This window comes from Galleria mellonella, unplaced genomic scaffold, assembly GCF_026898425.1.
Source record: "Galleria mellonella isolate WM207_F2 unplaced genomic scaffold, CSIRO_AGI_GalMel_v1 utg23, whole genome shotgun sequence".
Lineage (NCBI taxonomy): Eukaryota > Metazoa > Arthropoda > Insecta > Lepidoptera > Pyralidae > Galleria > Galleria mellonella.
The window spans coordinates 188090-209308 of record NW_026442045.1 but is presented as its reverse complement, the minus strand read 5'-3'; the positions used below and the strand labels follow the sequence as shown (position 1 = coordinate 209308).

The window sequence follows — 21219 nt, the reverse complement described above, 5'->3', positions numbered from 1 at the left end:
ATAGTTCATGTACGTGAAAATATTGTTACATTAATACGTATTAGCAGTATTAGAGATTATTATTTATTCAATTTAAGAATTGTCTTTCGCTATTACTTGAATTGAAATTAATTTTCCTTTACTTTTTTATATAGTATTTATACTAACCTTTAGGTTACAATTATATTCTTCTTTCTTATTCTGTTCTTGGCGGTATGGCCTTAGCACAGAATAGGCTACCCTTTCCTATCCCGTAGGTGTCGTAAGAGTTGACTACGAGAGAGCGAGAGACGGGCAGCAACGTCCCTCTTAAGACATCTCTAAAAGCCTAACTGCGGTTGACAACTGTCGCCTGCCAGCTGTGGCAACTGCTGGCATAACTTCCTTTATGGGAAAGGCTTATGTTTAGCAGTGGACAGTTAATGGCTGAAATGATGAATGATAAAACGTTCTAACACATGCTAATAGTATACTAGAATTTTCCTTTTGTGGAAAGAGAGTTGTTAAGGTAAGGTAAACGTATGTACCAAGAGACTTATACATTCAGAATATTCATTAGTTGTCAAAGAAACTTCCTGCGCGAACAATTTTGTAGTTTATTCTACTAATTATTGTTCTGTGGCTTCATATCTTAAAATCTAGTCAACCGTATTAAGCTTTGATATTCGAATTGATATTTATATAGTTTCTTTAACAGTTTTAATAAGTACTTAAATGGGCTTTAAGAATATATAGTTTCTTCATATAAAAAAACTATTAATAATTAAATTAATCTATTTCATTAAATCGTGCTATTGAACATACGCACAATCATACCGTAAAAATGTAAAATTGTCTTTTCCGTAACGTGTTTCCTTCATCCTATAACCCCGGATCCTTCAAACGTAGCGTGAAAAAGCATTTAGTGAGCCGGTATAGTGCGGTCAACCGTTGAGAGTAAATAATTCCCTTTTCGGTTGATCGTATTCATGGACTATATTGTCTCTATATTCGCTCAGAATAGTGTGGTCACATGTCGTGATATAATAAAATAAACCGTACAAGTCGATGGTAATCAATAGAAAATTATGCTATTTCATATATTAATATTTCAAATGGTATGCCATAACTTTATCAAGATTCAAAGAACTCAGCCAACTTTAATGACTCGGAATTTCTTTGTCGTTTCAAATACTAATTGTAGAAGTACTCTCATATATTTCGACATAAATAGAAGTTAATATTATGCAATGTCAAAATTCATATTACAAATCTTTCATCTTATCGCTTCTGTACAATACAAGAAACAGGGAACTCAGCCAACTAAGCGTAATAGCAGGAATTTTATTTAATAACACAGATTAGGTTTTGTAGTTTAAAATGCTAATACCACTGGTTCATATCATCGTATAAGCCGACGGACATAATTATGCAATGTCAAGATCTCTATGCCAAACCTTATCTTTTATTATGCAATATTACATCCAGATACAGAGAACTCAGCCAACCAGGCGCAATTGTAGGAATCTAGTGTAACGATACGGATTATGTTTGTCGTCTAAAATGCTAATAGCACAAGTGCATTCCGGAAGAATGGGCGGACGGCAAGCGAAACGCTCCATGAAACCGGCAATTGTCGGCTATCCGTATAATTAAATTATCTACCGCAGCTATCTCATAGCCAGTGGTACGAGTCGGTTTCATGCGGTTCAAACTCGTATGTTGTGTCTGTCGGTAATTTCAACAATTTTGCATATTGAATAAACTAAACGTAGTGAAAATTAACACAAGTATAAAATTTTTAAAATTATTCAGTTATGTGCTGTATGTTTGTTGGTCGTGAAAATAATTGAGTGGATGAAGTCTGTTATTTAGTTTTGGTAAAATTGCTCCGTAATCGATACTTTGATATTAGATTTCAACTTAATTACGTTCAAAGACTTGTAAATTTATTTACGATTTATCAATTGCTTTCTTTTGTAACTTTTAGCATATTAAAATCATAACATCAAAACATAAAAACAAACTCAAAAATTTGTATTATGTTGTTGATAAAATAAATTTACTATATATTTATAATGAATTAAATGCTCTTCTAATGTTGCAAGCACTCGTAGGCTACAGTGACCGTTTACTATCAAACGAGCTGTATGCTTGTTCGCCGCCTTTGTAATATAAAAAAATGGTTTGTTTTTTTTTATTTAAGGATCAATGTAATTGATTTTGAATATTTTGACTATTTATTTACTTAAATAATATATATAAATAACTGTCAACAAATGAAGTAGATTAAGAATAACTTGGATAATATACGTAGGGTCTGAAGAAAACTGTGTTCCTTAACGGAGACAATTGGCAAACATCCGTGTAGCTAATTTTGGCGCTTTTATCGTGCACGCGGTGAAGGGATCCGGCGTACTACCTACATCTTAAAGGAAAATTGCCTTTGTTTTTGTTAGGTATCTGGATAACTCATACTATATCTAGTTATATTTATGTGATCATTATCAACACAGATATAAGCCTTTCAGCAAAAAACAACTACGACTTTATATATAATAACTATGTATAATAAAATAATAACATATTTTATGTATATATGTGTATAACAAGATAATACTCGCATAATAATAAGAATAAATATAAACAAATAATGTTATTGTCTAACGTTAAATATAAATAAATTTTAGTACTCGTACGCGATAAATGTTCTTTCTAGATCTATAAATAAGTTAAGGGATTTTAAAAAAAAATTAAGGGTTTTTTGAAATTATGTTTACTTTATTATTTTATAGACTCATTTTGAAATTTGTTGGCCGATTGGATATACTTGTAGAAAATACTTATTGATATAAGAATTATTCTTGCGGAATTGTTTTTCGGTTGTTATTTTATAGGTTTAGCACGAATTATGTTTGCATATAAAATATAAGTAGGTAATTATTGCTATCTTTGAATAATCTTTATTCTTTTTTTTTTACTTTAGAAAGGGTTGGCGGAAGTGAATGACGGAAGGTTGTATATTATTGTTTAAGATTTTGATCATAAAACAAAAAGTATTTATTCCAACATTTATTAAATTCGTTTCTAACTCTATGCTCTGAGAGAGTGAAAAAAAAATAATGAAATTATGCATGGAAGTCCGCCATTTTTGGTCATAATTTCTAAAATTTTCACCTTGGAGATGGTGAAAAGATGTAAAATGGGGGTTATTAATATAACCGTACTCAATGCGGACAAAGTTGTGGGCAACAGCTATAACTTATACGTTACTAACTATATAAGTTAGTATATAATATAACAATAAAAATCATGGGTGTGAATGTTCATAATAACAAACGAAAAACTGATTGTTCTTCATGCAGCCAATGAAATAAAACTTGTATATCGCATTTCTTTTGATTTGTTTTATATTTATTTAAATTGACTAATTATATTTTTATTTGCTTATTATTTAGGCATTGTACTATATAATTTCTTGACATAAGCATGTATAAAATAAATATTTGAAAATCTGCAAATTTACAGAGTTTATTTTTATTGTAACCGTTATTTTTTATATTTATATTGTCACCATATTCAAATTTTATAAACGAAGTAGTATATACATTTTCTATTGCGACGCCGATTTCGTTCCTACTCCCAAAACTTGGCAGTCCGTATGCCAAGTTTCATCAAAAACTTTTCACATACAGACAATTTATATTCAATCCCTTTCCAAGTCAATGACTTTCCTAGTAGCTGGAGCCATGGGCCGTTGCGATTGCGATATGGTAGCTATTTTACCGTGTATAGAAAGTTAAAGACGACTGCATGATAACGCGTGTTTGGCGTTAGACATATGGTGACAGCCGGTTCACGCGATATCGCATGAGTGGCATTAAACGTCTTAAAAGTTAGAAGATATAGTAAATAGTCAGCTTTACTTATCGAATATAAAATGACAGAAAACCTACAAGAAAATATGGCACACAGCTGTGCTTGTTTGATAGAATTCTGAATTAGTATTTAGTATGGGTAAATGATAATAGAGTCGATAGATAATATCTCTAATGTATAGATAAAGATCATTTCAGCAATTTAAAACATGTATATTTACGTAATTGGCCGTATATTTGTGTTATTTTACGTAATACGTATTTTGGCCGTGGATTCCCGGCATAGAATAGACCATCCTTCGTTGTGTGGTAAAAGCTGACTAAGAAAAAGCGAGGGTGGGCAGCAGCGTCCCTCTTAAAACATCTCTAAAGCCTTGACTGCGGTTGTCAATCTGCCTGCCAAGCGTGGCAACTACTGGCAAAACCTCCCAAAGAGTGGGCTTATGTTCAATAGCGGACAGTAAAAGGCTGATATGATGATATTTACGTAAATATATTATTCAGATTTATTATTATTATATAGATTTAGATTTTCCCGTGACATCGTTCGAGTGATCGAGATATATCGATTGATTAGAATGAAAGTACCATATATTTTATCTGTCCAAATATCTATCAATGCCAAGTACAATTTCATAATAATCGCTTAAGCAGTTAAAGCACCAATTAAACAGTAAAGAGTAACTTTTACTTTCTTCATCAGATGTATCATAATAAAGCGTTATTACCCAAATATTTTGAAAGAAAATCCTCCAACACTATTTGTTCTGCGGCCGCGGAATCACGTTATCTGCAATAATGGCCTACCATTTTAATTATAAAAGCTTTCTCACATAAACTTACACTTACAACACCAATGTTGCAAAGTCGGTGCACGGGTCGAGTGCTGTATAACACGTTTCGACTACTTTTACCTGGTCCTTAATAGCTGATCGTTACGCTAGATTGCGAATACTAACTTAGTGATGTGACTTGATATTTATTTTGTCGATAGATTGAATAGAACAACATAAATAATTCTGGTTCACATCGTGATTCTGTTATTAGGAGAAAAAAAAATAAATACCTATATTAATTTATTATATTTTTAATCTTTTGAAATGATTTGAGATGAAGGAGTGAGACAAAGCAAAATGATATTCTGTATTATATGCCTATTCTATAAACGATGGGTAAATTCAATTTTAAAAGGTTCATACTATAAATATATTTGTGGATTATCCGTTGATTACAACTATGGCTTCTACCAAAACACTTTAACAAACGGCAAACTAATCCTTCTATATATTTGAATCCATGTTATTTTTCCTCATGCGAGCGGAAGGATTTTATTAATAGGTTAATTTTTCACTTACTAAGGAACTACGCAACTCACTCAAAACTTTATAAAATATACAAAAAAGATTTCAATCTAATATTTACAAATAAATAAACAATTTTCAAGAAATTATACTCATACTGTGAACATCAAAAATAAATATTTTCCGAACAAAGTTTAAATACGAAACTGTTCCAACTTATAAGACTGGAATAAAAAGTGGAGGAATAATTAAAAAAGTTATTGCTACTCGAGACTACATCCAACTGAGAGTTGGCGTATACAATTTTATAAGCTTTGATAAAAAAAATACTAATATAATATTGTTAAAATTTTAACAGTCTCCGTGAAGAAGAATGTCTTTCAATCAGAATTAGGAATAATTTATTTTACAATAAATTAAGTAGGTATTTGAAAACTATGAGTAAGTAAACAAAGTTTCCTTGTCGAGTGGTCCTAGCATAGAACAGGCCACCTCTTCCTTTTCCATTGGTGTCATAAGAGAGTGTCGTAAATGGTCGAGGGATAAGTAGCAGTGTCCCTCTTTAAACTGCATTCAAAGTCAGGCAGCTCGAATTGTTGACGATTGCCGCCTTACTGTCCGGCTCGACCGACAGAAACTGCGTAGAAATGTTATATCTCTGTGTATCTAATATCGAATTTATCATGGGGAGTTCTCTTAGGAATTGTTCGGATTGATACCTGCTGCTGATTTTCACCATCGTACAACCCGCCATAAACTAAAATTTCATCCCAATCATCTGGACGAGTGGCGGTCCTCCACCATACGTTTTTCAAGGCACTTTCTTCCACGCACAACTATTCTTTGGAATCAACTTCCAGCAGCAGTATTTTCGAACCAATACGACAACATAAACTTCAAGAAAAGAGCATATTCCTTTTTAAAAGGCCGGCAGCACACCTGCAATGCCGTTAGTGTTGTGGGTGATCATGGGCGGCGGTAGTCACTTACCACCAGGTGAGCCGCATGCTTGTTTGCCCCCTGTGTTGTAAAAAAAAACATCATCAAAACCGAATTGTGGTTACCAACCCGTATGACAAACGTGGCAACTACTCGCGAAACCCCCAATAGTGGGAGTTTATGATTATTAGTGGACAGTTAACGGCTGATAGGAAGTCTCTTCTTTGGATGTTTTGTATTATTCGATAGGCCATCTAGGTATTTAAGATCTTTGTTTAGGTTATAATTTAAATAATGTTTTATATATTTATGTATTTTATAATATAACAATAAGGTTATACCATATGGCACGCAAAAGTACATAAATCCAAGGGATTTTTTTATAGTCTCACAAAATTTATGCTGACTTAAAAATATAAACATTTAACGATAAAATCTACATCACTACATTCATTGTACGCGCGGCTGTTGGTCGGTCCACGATAATGCTCACGTTAATCACAGGTGAGCCGCCTGGGTTAATGAGGTTTCTTGTTAGCTCCGTACTGTACGCTTTACTTCCTTTGAAAATCAAATACCAACTTAATTATGTAAGTACATCGGAATAGCTATTAAGCCAGCACCATTAAGTCTTAATGGATAATATATGCCGGTAATGAATATTTGGCTAATTAATAGACATTTCTTTAAGTTATTTTCTTCATATATGAACATACCTGAAAGTTTACTAGAGGAAGACTTTGTATAAAAGTCGTTTGCTTGCGCACCTCTGTCCCATTCGTGTTTCTACCGTGAAGCAGTTGTGTTTGCATGACTGTGTGAGATATGGCAGTGAATTTACAGGGTACAGAGGCATAACACCTTAGTTCTCAGGAGTAGCAACGAGTGAAACAGTATACTATGTTATGTCCATAGTACTGCTCATGTCTATAAAGCAACGGTTACCACTTTTCATCAGGCGGGCCGTCATCTTGTTTGCCATTCTAAAAAAGTGTAAACAAAGTTTAACTAGTGCATGTTACCAATGATAACCTAAAGATCCGAAATATAGTATTACACGGTTGACCATATGCAAAAGTTTCAAGTTACTTAGTGAGCTATGGAGAGCTCTATGCACGCAGTTTCTTTGCATGATAAAATCCGAAATGAGATTATCGCAGAAGAATCAAAGCGACCGACATAGCCTGAATCTTAAGTGGAAATGAGCTAGATATATAGTTCGAAGAACAGACAATTAGTAAGAAATATAGATTCTTGAGTAGTGACCCCGTAGAGGCAAACGCAGTTTAGGAAAACCTTACCCAAAAGATGGACTAACGAAACATGACTGGCGATAAACATTTCAAAACACAAAGCAAATAATTTAAAAATTCAACGTATTTCGATAAATTATTCTTAACTTAGTTTTCAATATACTACATATACCTATACTTTATTGTATACAGTAATCTAGTCTGCGCTACTGATATACGCTGGCGGGGCACCAGTAAGAAATGACAGATGCAGATGAAAGCCGGTCCGTTAACCCATCTTGACGAATTCAACAAGAATTAATGCGATATTTACGATAATTAAAACGATAGTTTCCAGGGGGAACCGCGTTGAGGTCGACCTGATAGAGTATATTGCTAGTAATGGCCCTACTACTCTTTACTACTAAAAATCCCTTTCCCCCGAAAGGGCAGGCCAGTTACCCCATCGTGATGGATACATCTGGAATTCATCACTGTGGTTTCTAGAGGACCAGGAGAAGGTACATTGTTAGCAATGGGACTGGCAGTCCGAATTACAAACAATTTTTCCCCCACCTACGTATATTAGAAGTCATCGAGGGAGGTCTATATTTATCCAGCAGAGAATAGGTCGTTGATGATATAACACATATGTATCTCGGATACTATATAAAAGAATTTGCGATCGTTCGAATACATAATAGATGAGATTATCGAATCCATGATTAATTCTAAGGCGGAAGTTTTACTTCATAAAAATACACGAGAGTTTTTTTCCCTATACAAAATATAACGGCGCGTATAGATCGGAAGTTATGGTGTATTTTAATCCGACTTTAAATAAAGCTGAAAGTTGAAAATTTACGATCCCAACCCACCTGCTCGCGCGAGTCTGTGAAATATTTCACAGAGAGTAACATGGTCGGTAGAGACTTCCTTCTGATTAAAGTTGTCAATTTATGTTTGTGCCGACCAATATATTGTATCCGATATTACAATAAAATTCTAAACGAAACAGTATCAGATAACCAGAGATGCCTAATATTTTGCGGTTATAACGAAAAGTAATTTGATATATTAAATTTTGTTTCATTCCTGAAATTGATATTACTTAATTATAATTGTAAGTGAAATTAACATTTTAGTAACTTTAAATTACTTGAAATACTTACTTCTTTGCTAAAATTACAAATGTGAAACTAGATTGATTTGTTACCTCTTAGTACTTTAACAGCTTATCCAATCACTATGAATTTTGTTATACATGTATTATATAGAATGGAGAAAAACATAGGCTAATTTTTATCCTGATCATGCATATCCCGGTCTTTCAAAGTTACGAGTAGTATTTTATATTTTTATCAAACAATGCCTACTCGTATATTGCTGTGTATTTATTTTTATATAACAAAGAATTTTGTATTTGATTCAAGCTTGAAATCGGCCTTCTCTTTTTGTGTATTTCGAAGAAAATCATATTGATTTTTGCTTCACCTGAATGTTTATACGATGATACCGATCATATAAATAAAAAAATTATAAATATATAATATAAGAGTAATTATATACTATTTATATCTAATATATTTATGAATATTTGATTTTACTGTCATCTCTTAGAAAATATATGTACGCAGGTTGTAAAAAAGATGCAATGGACGTAAATTCACAATTATTCGGGTATTTTTTATTTTTCGATACTGTTATCAGAACATATCAGTTGTTATTATCTTGTATACATTTCATAACATGACAAAGCCTATGGTATTAGTAGTTAGAAAAATGGATAGAAAAACATAAATCTATGATACTTGTATATTATAGTTACATGTTAGATTTTTAATACTAACTTCAAATAAAACACTAAATAAAACAATATAGATTGCTGTATGTACCCTATATGGCCTTTTCATATTTATTCGGTAGAACACAAATAAAATGGGCACAATATTTTATTGAAGTTTCAGTTTCCTGTTACAATATCGACTATAAATATCTAATGAAACAGTTTGGCGTATATTTAACAGTCAGCAAACATAACAAATCAAACATTTTTATTTTATTTTACAATACTATACAGGAGGAAAATAAACACGCAGCTAACTTCATGGTATGTTTCTATCGCATTTTGTGCATACATTTAATAGTTAATATTTTTTATATAACAATATATAGGTATTGAAATTTATACTTTAGACTTTTGCGTTGCTTGTTTTCGAGTTTAGTCGAGACAATTTAGGTAAATTAAATAAAAAAATTATCACCCAATTATTTTGTTATATTAATAAGATATTTTACAATTGATATTTATGCTTAATAAATAAATGTTTTATAATTTATATATACTTAAATGTTCTTCATTGCTGTTCGGGGCCGGTTCCGAAGTTGGTAACAGTGTCGATAGCAAATTAAACAGTGCAAGATCGGCCCAGTCAGTGTAAATAAAAATTGTTAAATTGCTTCAGCTCTCAGTACTGAATGTCTACAATTTTAACCCGATTTTCGCTATCCACTTTATTTGCTTTGGGAATGCAATCATTGGTTCGCAATATATTGACAATGCCTATTTGTAGCTAGTTAATACTAAGGATAGGTAATATATAGCAAGATCTGTATATTATAGTTATAGTACCTGTATATTGGTCCAATAGAATATATGTTAAATATCGGTTGTCTAATATATAATATTAAAATGAAGAACTCGATTGAAACGAATGGAGATAACTAACTAGTGTGGGTGATTACAAAGTGGGTGATGCCCTTTTCTTCCACCATTATTGTCCAGAGGACTCCAATATATAGATATCAGAGCGGTACTGATATTATCCATGCCTAGTTGATACAGACTCTAATACATGAAAGATGTTCAGAAATTTTTTAACATCTCTGTAAATTATTGATAGCTAATAATTCCTCTATTTCCGTGACTAGTGAAAATAGATAAAATTTTATCTGAGAAATCAGTTTAGGGTACAATAAAGCTGATATAGCTGAAGAAAGTGAAAGCCCTTAAAAACTAAAAAGAAAAACTAATAGTTAATTAAATATTTTAGAATACACATTTAAGAAAAAAAAAAGAAGCACCCACTTATATATTATAAAGACTATTAACCTCCTCAATCCCACTCAATACTAATTTAAAATTAAAATTTGTTATGAAAGTTTGATAACAATTATTTTAAAATTTGTATAACTATTTTATGTACCTTTTTTTTTGTTTCTTAAACATGAATAAGTAATAAACACTCTCAAGAAATAAAATATCACCAATATGGTATGTGTTGTTACAGCATCATCATCTTCGTACTCTTACTTCAATTATTTTTTTGGAGTCGGCATTTGTCTTAGGTCTTTGTTTAGGTCTTCCTCTGCCCTTATTAACAATAAATTTAAAAAAAACTCTTCAACCATCATAATGACCTTAGAACCCTATGCATGCTAGTGAGTTATCTCAGAGTTTGAGAGGTAATAAAACAATATCATAAGTGTATAATTTTCTTTTTCTAGCATGGAATTTCATCTCATTAATATTTTTAAATATGCTAAAATTATTATTAAATTCACGTAAAATAACTTGACACGATTCCAATATCCAACTTTTTTATACAAAAAACAGAAATAAAAAAAAATACGGACAAATATTCAAATTTATTCCGTAAATGGAAGATCTAAAATTGTTTTTATAATGTACGTCCTCAGTTCAACGTATGAGAATGGATACCTTCATAAATAAGCTTTGTTAACACTTACACTCAATACCGTTTAAATTTAGCACCGTCCCTCAACATCCTGACCTTGTTAATTATTCTGAAAAACGGCAAACAGCCTGAAGGTCACTGCTTCCATAAAGGAAACGAGTTTTCGCCATAAATCTGTCTGTAACACTTGATTACACGCCTGTACCTCACACCGTGGCATTTTAAGTGTACAGTCGTGTACAAAAGCTACATTTGACTAATTTACTTCAATTTATGAGCAACTTGCTAAGCTTTGACATTACATTACGACACGCTACAGTTTGTAGTAAGCTTAGAACTTTATGACATGGAATTTTATATTCTGTATAATACGATGTAATTAATTATTTTTACGTAAATCTCAATTATTCATAAAAGCAAAGTCATATATATCGCAGCATGTTTACTATTGTGTTACAAAGATATCCAAATGAAAAAATAATAAAATAAATAACAATAAATATGCTCACAATTTTAAATTCTAATGGATAGTCAGATGCATCCACTGTCTTCATAAGATGTTACTAAAATCGTCCACATTAGAGTAAACTGTTTCATAGGTACATTATATTAATTTTCAAATTTAGAACTCGAAACTGTGTATCTAAAAGTGGTACATTATATTAAAAATATTTGAATTTAGAACGCGGAGTTGTATATCTAGAATAATTTGTTTTGTAATCAACTGAATTGCTTTTCAGAGCAAATAATTTGTAATCAAATTATTTGCTCTAAAAAGAAAAATGTCAATTTTAATATGGTGACCAACATGAAAGTCGGTTGCGAAAAGATTAAAACACAATATCATTTAACACCTGGAGGTATAAAATATTTTCGAATTTTATTTTCATTGCATTTGGTATTTTTTTTAGGTATATATAAAAGTTAAAATGACTGTAAAAAATTCTGAGCATTTCATATAACCGATTATTAGGGGCATTTTTATTTAGTGGAGAAATACTGTTGTAAATATTTTGAAAACGGTTGTACCTACTCCATAAAATTATTATACATTGGAGATAAAATATTAGAATATGCTTATTTACTTTTCAGTTCTCTAGTAAATCATTACCTATCATTTGTGACTTGATACTATTGCCAGTGATGACGTACCATCCAAGTGCATTAAATTCAAATTCAATCATTGTAAAATGAATTTTCTATAACTAAGTCACACGAATGTCTTAATAATAAAACTATTAAGTATAAAATTATGCAACAAATATTACGACTATAACGTCAAATGGGGTAGTCAGAGACATTGATTGTTTCCGGGAACATAACATTCGACTAGAAAAACAAAGCTATAAAACTATAGACGTAACCTCAAATAGAAACGTTATTACAAAGTTGGTTAGGTTGAATATTGTTTCGAAATCTGAAATGTAATAGTATTTTTAAAGTTCGGCAATATTATGTAAATATAACTATAGCTGTTTCCATTGTGATTCCGTATAAAATGCTGTTTCGGATTAAATGCATTTAAAAGGAGATTTCGTTGCTACTATATAGCTAATATAATAATATTAAACTCTTGTAAAGTATGCTCAAGTAGTTGTGAAACCTGAAAATTCCGTATTTGAATCCGGGCCAACTTACTTTCGACAAAAATGCACTTATATTTTCCGTGTTCAAATACGGTTAAGTATATCCTTTGTTCTTTAATGTTATCATGAGTTATTTACCGCGGTAGAATATCAGTTTCGCTTATGTTTTTAGAAAACAGTAGTAGAAAAAAAGTAAGAAATATTTTTTTATTCATGTAAATTCAATTTAAGCAGTTAGGTATTTGATGATGTTTTAAGATGGTCGCTGCTATCCATCCCTCGACCATTAGGTTGGCAACCTGCCTGCCAAAAATAGCAACTATTGGTAAAATCCCATAATAAGGAGAGACTGTTCATATATAGCAGTGGATAGTTAACGGCTGATATGACGATGATGATAATAAAATTTAAGCATTTTGGAGTTATACATTTTTTATGATCCTAATAACATAGTTGAAGGGGGAAAGGAATTGTTAGTAATAGAGTTTGCCGGCCTCATTGCTAGCAATATACCCAATTAGGTCGACCTCCACGTGGTTCCCCCTGAAAACCATCGTGAACAATTCTTGTTGAATTCGTCACGATGGGCTAACTGCCCTGCTTCATCCTCACCTATTACCCCTCACTGGTACCCTGCCCATGTATACCGATAGCGCGGGCGGGGTTGCCACACCATTATCACATTTAAAAAAATTACGCAGATGAAGTCGTGGGTGTACACTCCACTTTACTGTCTTTACTTACAGTTGTCTGTGTTTACTTACAGTTTAAGAACTAATTACATATCGTTGAGATCGTCTTAAAATCACAAAAAGCTGTAAGTAATTATCTTTCTTTACTTAAGAAGTAGTCTTTGCAAAGTTCGAGCGTACTTTTCAAGAATTTTCTAGACGTTGTCTGGATTTAATACTTATTCTACTAAGTTCGACGAACAATAAAAAAATGGTTAAGTAAAATTAAACACTCCTTACTATTGTAGGGTATTAGAAATTTAGTTGATCTTTTTATTACGTATTACATTACTAGCTATTACTCGCGCCTTCGTCTGCGTGACAGGGATATGTTCATTGACCAGGATAAAAGTAGTCTTTTTTCACCTCATATATATCGATTTTTATAGTCATTAGTGACAAAAGAAAATATAAAATGGTACCCATTAAGGAGGAGCAGGAGAACTAACGAATTCAATTTTATATTAACAATACTAGTAAGGATTTTAATAAGTAATAATCATGCTTGTATCCCCAAAATAGTTAATCGTAGAAATGTGTATATCTATATTTACCAAAGGGAGACTTTGTACAAGAGTCATTTGCTATCTCATTCGAATTTGAAGTTCTTGCCATATCCCAATATGGTAGTGAAATTACAGGGTACAGAGGCATAACGCCTTAGTCGTCAAAATTGGCAACGCATGAAGGGTATCACGGGCGAAACAGTACACTCTGTTATGTCCATGGTACTGTTTATGTCTATAGGCCCCGGTTACCACTTTCTATCAGGTGAGCCATCAACTTGTTTGCTATTCTTAGTTGTATAAAAAAATAAGGTATTTCTACATGCCATTATAAAAAATATGAGTATAAGTCAAAAGTAATCAAAAGAAAATTAATTATAAATGAAATTATTTAAAATAAATTTTAATTATTTAAATAAAATTAAATAAATTGAAAGAAAAAATAAAAGTGAAGGATATAAATATGTCATGTACAGAAAATGATAACGTTTATAACCGTTCAAAAAAACGTTACGTTTCTTTATTATCCACAATACAGCGTCGCGATAAACTTTATCGGGCAATCCTATATCAAAATTAAAAACATAAATCTGCTGGAACTTCAAAACAGGAGGGTAATAAATAATTAATTAAGACCAACCCCTAATGAGAATAGGGAGGGTGGCTACAAGTTTTTCAATCAAAACAATTTGTTTTACAAATGAATGCTGTTAATTGTCTCCGAAAAGGAAATATTTTGACCGATAAAGTATTATTAAATGTGACTCTAAATTCTAAAGATTTACTTCTAGAAGATATTGAGGAATAATATACTCTTTATTTTTTGTTATAAGTAAGTATACATTGTAGGCGTTCATAGGATACGGTAACCGCTTACCATCAGGTGGGCTGTATCCTTGTGGGCCTCCTCAGTTACATAAAAAAAAGACACATAATCAACAATCATTCTTTTAATAAAATAATATGCTACAAATTTAAATCCTATTTGAATATCTTAAGACGTTATTAGTACAAAGGGAAATAAAAAAACAAAAAAGGAAATGTAATTGACTTGGTTTAATATTAGATCGACTCTGCGTTTGATTAAAAATCTCATATCGTTTATCTGATCAATATATTGTTAAATTTATGTAAAGTTATGTGAAAGAATGCGACGAAATTGTCAGTAATAAGAAGGCATCTAAGGAAGAAAAATAAAGTAATATCCAAATATTAAAATTAGCTCATTGCAAGAGCAAGGGCTTCGCTCATTCTACAGAAATATTTTCATTATGGGTATTATTAATTTGAATTTTATATACTAGCTTTTACCTGCGATTTCATATGTATTATCTTCCTGGCCTAATTTCAATTATTTTGTATTAACGTAATAGGTTTTTATACACATACCGCTGCGGCTATGACTTCACTTGCGCGACCAAAATAGTAGGTCCTGCTTCATTCTAAGTAGTACGTGTATACCAAGTTTCTGAACTTTACCAGAGTGTGACTATGTACATAAGTTACTTGGACATCTCTGTCCCATTCATATTTCTACCGTGGAACAGTCGTGTGTGGGATATGGCAGTGAATTTACAGGGTACAGAAGAATAACACTTGAGTCCTCAGAAATGGCAACATATGGGGGTTATCATGGGCGAAACAATATACTCTGCTATAACCGTGGTACTGCTCATGTCTATAGACGACAGTTACTACTTTTCATCAGGTTGACCATCAGCTTATTTACCATTCTAAGTTGCATAAATAAAAATTGGAGAAGCCGTCAAGAAGTGACAAATGAACTCACTTTTACATATATTAATAATATTAGTAAAGATAGTGTCATTTTGAATTATACCTTTAAAAATGTCAATACAAAGAATAATAATGAACCAAAAAGGCAACAGACAAACCCCTAAAAGGTACAACAAACGCCGTTGTATATTTAATACTTTTTTGCGGAGCTGTGAATTTGCGCTCTCCTATTGCTAAAAGGTTTTCTGAAACATTTTTATAACAGTAACTAGGGAACTCTAACATGGAACCAAATATTTTTTGCATTGTATTTGTTTAAATTTGGAATAGACTAGCTATATGAATACATAATACATTTTATACATGATGTTTTAAATTTAGTGCCAATTATTATATTTATATATTCTCAATACATATTTGATTTCAATTGACATTCCAGGTAAAAATAAAATATTCATATTTGAAATAAAATAGAGAAACATTTTCGCCAAATATTTTTTATTCATACATTTATTGTAACGCCAAGGGTGTCACATGCGTATTGCCAAACCAGAAAAAAACTTAATATATACTTTTCAAAGAACCCCATAATGTAGTTTCTAGAAAAAACCTCGACAAGGACCTTATTCCACAGATTCAACGTTCGCGGGAGAAAATTCCTTTGAAACCGCATTCTACGCGACTATTTAGGTTCTAACGTTAAAGAATGAATTCCTTGTCGATGGTGAGCGGTGTGATGATAAAAGGTGGCTGTGGGCGTCCTTACAACCAAATTCTCAGAACACAATCCGTTATACAAGTGGAAAACACATAAAGGGAAGCAAAGTCTTGCCTTAGACTTAAGGGTTCGATATAGCCTGTGAGGTTGGGATCGTCAACAATTCTCATAGTTCGTCTTTATATTTGTTTGTGAAGATTTTTTTTTATTGTCATAGTGGTTTGTTTCTGTCTATCTTAATGGGAGATAGGCGTGATAGATATGTATGTATGTATGTATGGTTTTCTATTTATTCTTTAAAAGAAAGTAAATTTAAATTACTATAGCTTTAATGTTATGTACTATGAAATAGAGTACGAAAAGCAAGCCATAATACTTTCCGTGCATTTGCTTGACACAATAAAAAAAATTAAACATAATATCATCATCATCATGATTTTGTCATTATCTGTCCACTGCTGGTCATAAGCTTACCCCATAGACTGCCATAAGGAATAGTCCTAAGCCACTTGCATCCATCTATCTAATGGGGGGTCGTCCTACTCTGCGTTTACCCATATGGGGTCGCCACTCAAGAACCTTTCTTCTTCATACATATAATAATATCGTCAAAACATAATATACTGGTATAATATAATACATAGTTATAATATTATTACCGAATTTTAATAATTTAGTATCTAGTAATATAAATGTAGTAAGGCCTACAGAATAAAGTTTTTGTCATCAAAAGCCCAATATAAATAACTAGCCATAATTTAATCTAGTATACAGGTATGGGAACCTGATAATTTTTTTTTAATAAATATCCTATTTATATAATAAATGCGAAAATTTGTAGCGATGGATGTATTGATGGACGGATGGATATTTGATACTCTTTCACGTAATAAATACGGAATGTCATTGAATGAAATTTGGTACACAGCTAAGCTACGTCGTAAATTAGGATATAGGATACCTTACATGCTGATTCACGTGAATATTGCCGCGAGATAAACATATTATTATTTTAATTCTTTTTTCTTCCTTCAAGCTAATCAAACAAATCACTCGTACTTGAGGTAACACATATTTTAAACATCCTGTATATGTAGTCGCAGAAATTCAATACCTATGAAAACGCCGAAACACCTGGACTTCCAGGGTTTACTGAGAAAAGGTTCACAGGTAGCGCTAGCAATGTCAATTTTTGAAATAATTGTATGTCTGGGCTGGTTACACGAAATGATATTGAGATTTTGTTCCCAAACTTACAATAAACATACCCTCGGGTTATTTCATTGGACCCTCAGCTCACGTACCGTATCAGAATTAGGTACACTCTCATTTGAGTTTTGTTAGAAAAGGAACAACTTGTAGGTTTAGGACAATTTCAGTTTCAAAAGTAAATTACAATTCCTTTTAATAGGAAGTTATAAAAAGAAGCAAGTATATAAGTTATAACACAGGAAAGTAATCATAATTACTGTAATATTTTTTTATGGATGGCCTATTCTATGCCGGGATTACACGGCCATTTCTGTTTAATTTGCATTAATTCCATCTTTTATATCAATCATTTTTTGCAATGTGGTCAATAAAGAATAAATAAATAAATAAAATATAATAATAACCTCGCCGACGCTATTGATTTATGTTGTCTAAATGCTAAACAGTACGTATAATAAGTGAAAATGAGTCGAAATAGTTGATCCATCATGATGAAGACTTAACCCTGATGTCTTCCAAGAGAAATAGTGTGGAGGACGATCTTTTTTACAACACAGGGGGCAAACGAGCATGCGGCTCACCTGATGGTAAGTGACTACCGCCGCTCATGATCACCCACAACACCAGCGGCATTGCAGGTGTGCTGCCGGCCTTTTAAAAAGGAATATACTTTTTTTTGAAGGTTATGTTGTCGTATCGGTTTGAAAATACTGCTGCTGGAAGTTGATTCCAAAGATAATATTACTAGCAATGGATCATTAGTTCCTATTACTGAATTTTGCAACTCAAATATTTATAATTTATTAGAAACTCAACGATTTTTATAAAAAAAAAAAAAATATATTTGTAAAATTTTATTCATAAATTTCTGAATAAGAATAAGAATAATTTTATTTCCTTAAACAAAATTAATGTATGGTACAATATATCTATAACCCCACACTAAGCAAAGCCTATCTCGTGGAGTGGAAAAGAGTGCAGTGCTTGTATATTCTTGTACTAGTTGAATAAGAACGGTTTACGGTTTAAGAAATTAACTTATCTTAAGATTTCTACATTAATCACTTATAGAATAATATAACCGTCTTTCAAAAAAAGTGTTCACGCTCACTTTTTTACTTTATCCAAGCAGTAAGTGCTTTATATTATTCTCAATTTCGTGTATAATATAGTATATATCATATATGTGTATGTATATTTGTTATTCATATATATTTATTCGTTTATATATGTAATTTTAGTATGTATGTATATCAATAATTAGTATTACCCCATTCGAGTATTCTGACACTTCCCTATGGTTGACTGGGAGAGAATGCTTTTAGCATTAAGTCCGCCATGTACACATATTTGTACTAATGAAAAAATAATAAATAAAAATAGATATATAAGAATAAGAAATTAAAAACTATGAACATGCACTTTGTATCTACTGCTATTGAGCGCAATTTATTAAACACTAGCGGCCCGTCCCGGCTTCGCACGGGTGGACATTTTTACATTTTAAAAAGTGATTATTGTGACATAACGATAATAGTTGGACATGTAGTATTGCTAAGTTTTTTATAGTTATTGATATTTTCTTCAATATTGTAGAACATACTTTTGTTTCAGCACCAATAGTTTCCACAGCGCACGCGACGAAAGATATTTTATAGCATTCTTTTTACACCTTGAGTTGCGTTACTAAAGTTTTAGTAAGGATCCCTAATTTTTTCTAGCAATAAATATAGCCTATGTTACTCAGGGTGAATGTAGCTTTCTAATAAGTAAAAGAATTTTTAAAATCGACATATTAGTTTTTGAGTTTATTCATTACAAACATACACACAAAAATACAAATCTTTTCTCTTTATAATATTAGTGTAGATATACTAAAAATAAAACATCATTCGAAACAAAAAAAAAAAAAAAAAATGAAGGTATTTTATAAAAATTATACAATGCAATGCGACTCGATATAACAGGTCGTTTACAATGTAAGGACAGTGTCTAAAGTCTACTTATTATTATTTTATTCATTATTTACTTTATTCCGTATATATTCTACATACATGTAGATTGCTTATTAACAATAACAATTAATAGTTAATATTACGGTTAAATTATGAAAATATCATACATTGAAGTCAAACTACTAATTACTAATATACCCTCAATATATAGTGTTATTTTGTTACTTTTTTGAACAGGACAGGTGAGATTATACTTTTATATCTCTAGGCATTTTTTTATGTAACTATGCTCTCTCATAGACTATATTCTTTTTCCTATAATTTGTTCTTAGTGAAATTGTTTGCTTTATTTAGACTCTTTCTCATATTATAAACTTGTAACTAGATAATGTTTATACATGGGAAATCATCTTAATCATTTCAGACATAAGGAACGGTCCTGAGCCTTTTGCATCCACTGACTCCCTGCAATGAATTTCATGTCGTTATTCCATCTAGTAGGGGGTCGTCCTACACTGCATTTGCACGGACGGGGTCCCCCCACTCAAGAACCTTTCTTCTTCATTGGTTGTCGATTCTGCAAGCTATGTAACCAGCCAATTCCCTCTTCAGATTGCTTATCCTTCGTGACTTTGGTACGTAGGAGATTTAAGAAAAAATAATAAGAGAGATCTAAATAAGAGAAATAGATACCCAACCAATGATTTTTAGATTTGTTTATTTTGTATATATGTCTGGCTGCTTGTAGGTATGTTTATTCCGACATCACGCAAAAACTACTGCACCAATTTGGATGGATTTCATAGTTCATATTTCATGTATTCTCGAAGGTCTAACTTAAAATCTGGTGTGTTTTATCTTGATACGCTATTTAGAACCGATATATTTCATTAGTTTTTCTACTTATTAAATCCACGCGGAGCGAATAAAAAGCTCAGTTCATAATATCAATATTCAAATAAGAATCTTACGTAAATTTACCTAAAATTTAGCCTGTTTTAGACTACCCGTCATATCAATTACATATCAAGCGTCAATTTAGACGAAATAATTGAGACAACTGTCTGCCTATCTATTTCATAATTTGGCTCGTGTTTGTATATTAGTTGGAAAATCTTGATTTCTCTCTCAGAGAGTAATACAACGAAATGAAATGTCATAATATTTTACTAGCTTTTTCTCCTGACTTTGGCGGCGTAACTGGAATTGGTTAATTGAATGTGTTAAAATGTAACCTATATCCTTCTTAAAAGACCAAGAGATAACGAACAAACAAACTCTTTTTTACATGTATTTAGTAAAGATTTGTTAAACCTTTTTTTTTTTTTTTTGCCCATAAACGGCTAATGAAGTCCATTCGTCTGAATCCGCTTACGAGAATTGACAAACTGACAAATCGACATATGACTCAAATTTCGTTCAAATACGTTAATTAAATGTTAAATTTGTGTAATATCTAAACATCTAAATACCTTTTAAACATTAGTATTCCTTTTAGTATGCATTTAATTATATTAGTAAGTAGTAGTATCTCGATTTTGCATTATATTTCATTCTTAGTACGTTCTTATGTAGCCAAATGCAAATATGAAAAACCGTTTACTGTATAAGTATAAAGAAAAAACGTATGGAAACCCGCTTAATTACATTTTTTTCTAAATTGCCTGTAATTTGTTGAAAATTTGAACTGGCAGCCTTTTTGGTAATGGCATGAATACAACATACTGCAATCAAATCGAGCTCCACGTTTTATATTTATCTATATAAT

The 21219-nt window shown here is 31.6% G+C and overlaps 1 protein-coding gene across 2 annotated transcripts in view; it reads right to left on the bottom strand.

Annotated features, from left to right (window-relative positions):
• The window catches only part of LOC113514151 (dopamine D2-like receptor), a 309488-nt gene that overhangs the window by 156412 nt on the left and 131857 nt on the right, over positions 1–21219 (bottom strand). The window lies entirely within an intron of this gene.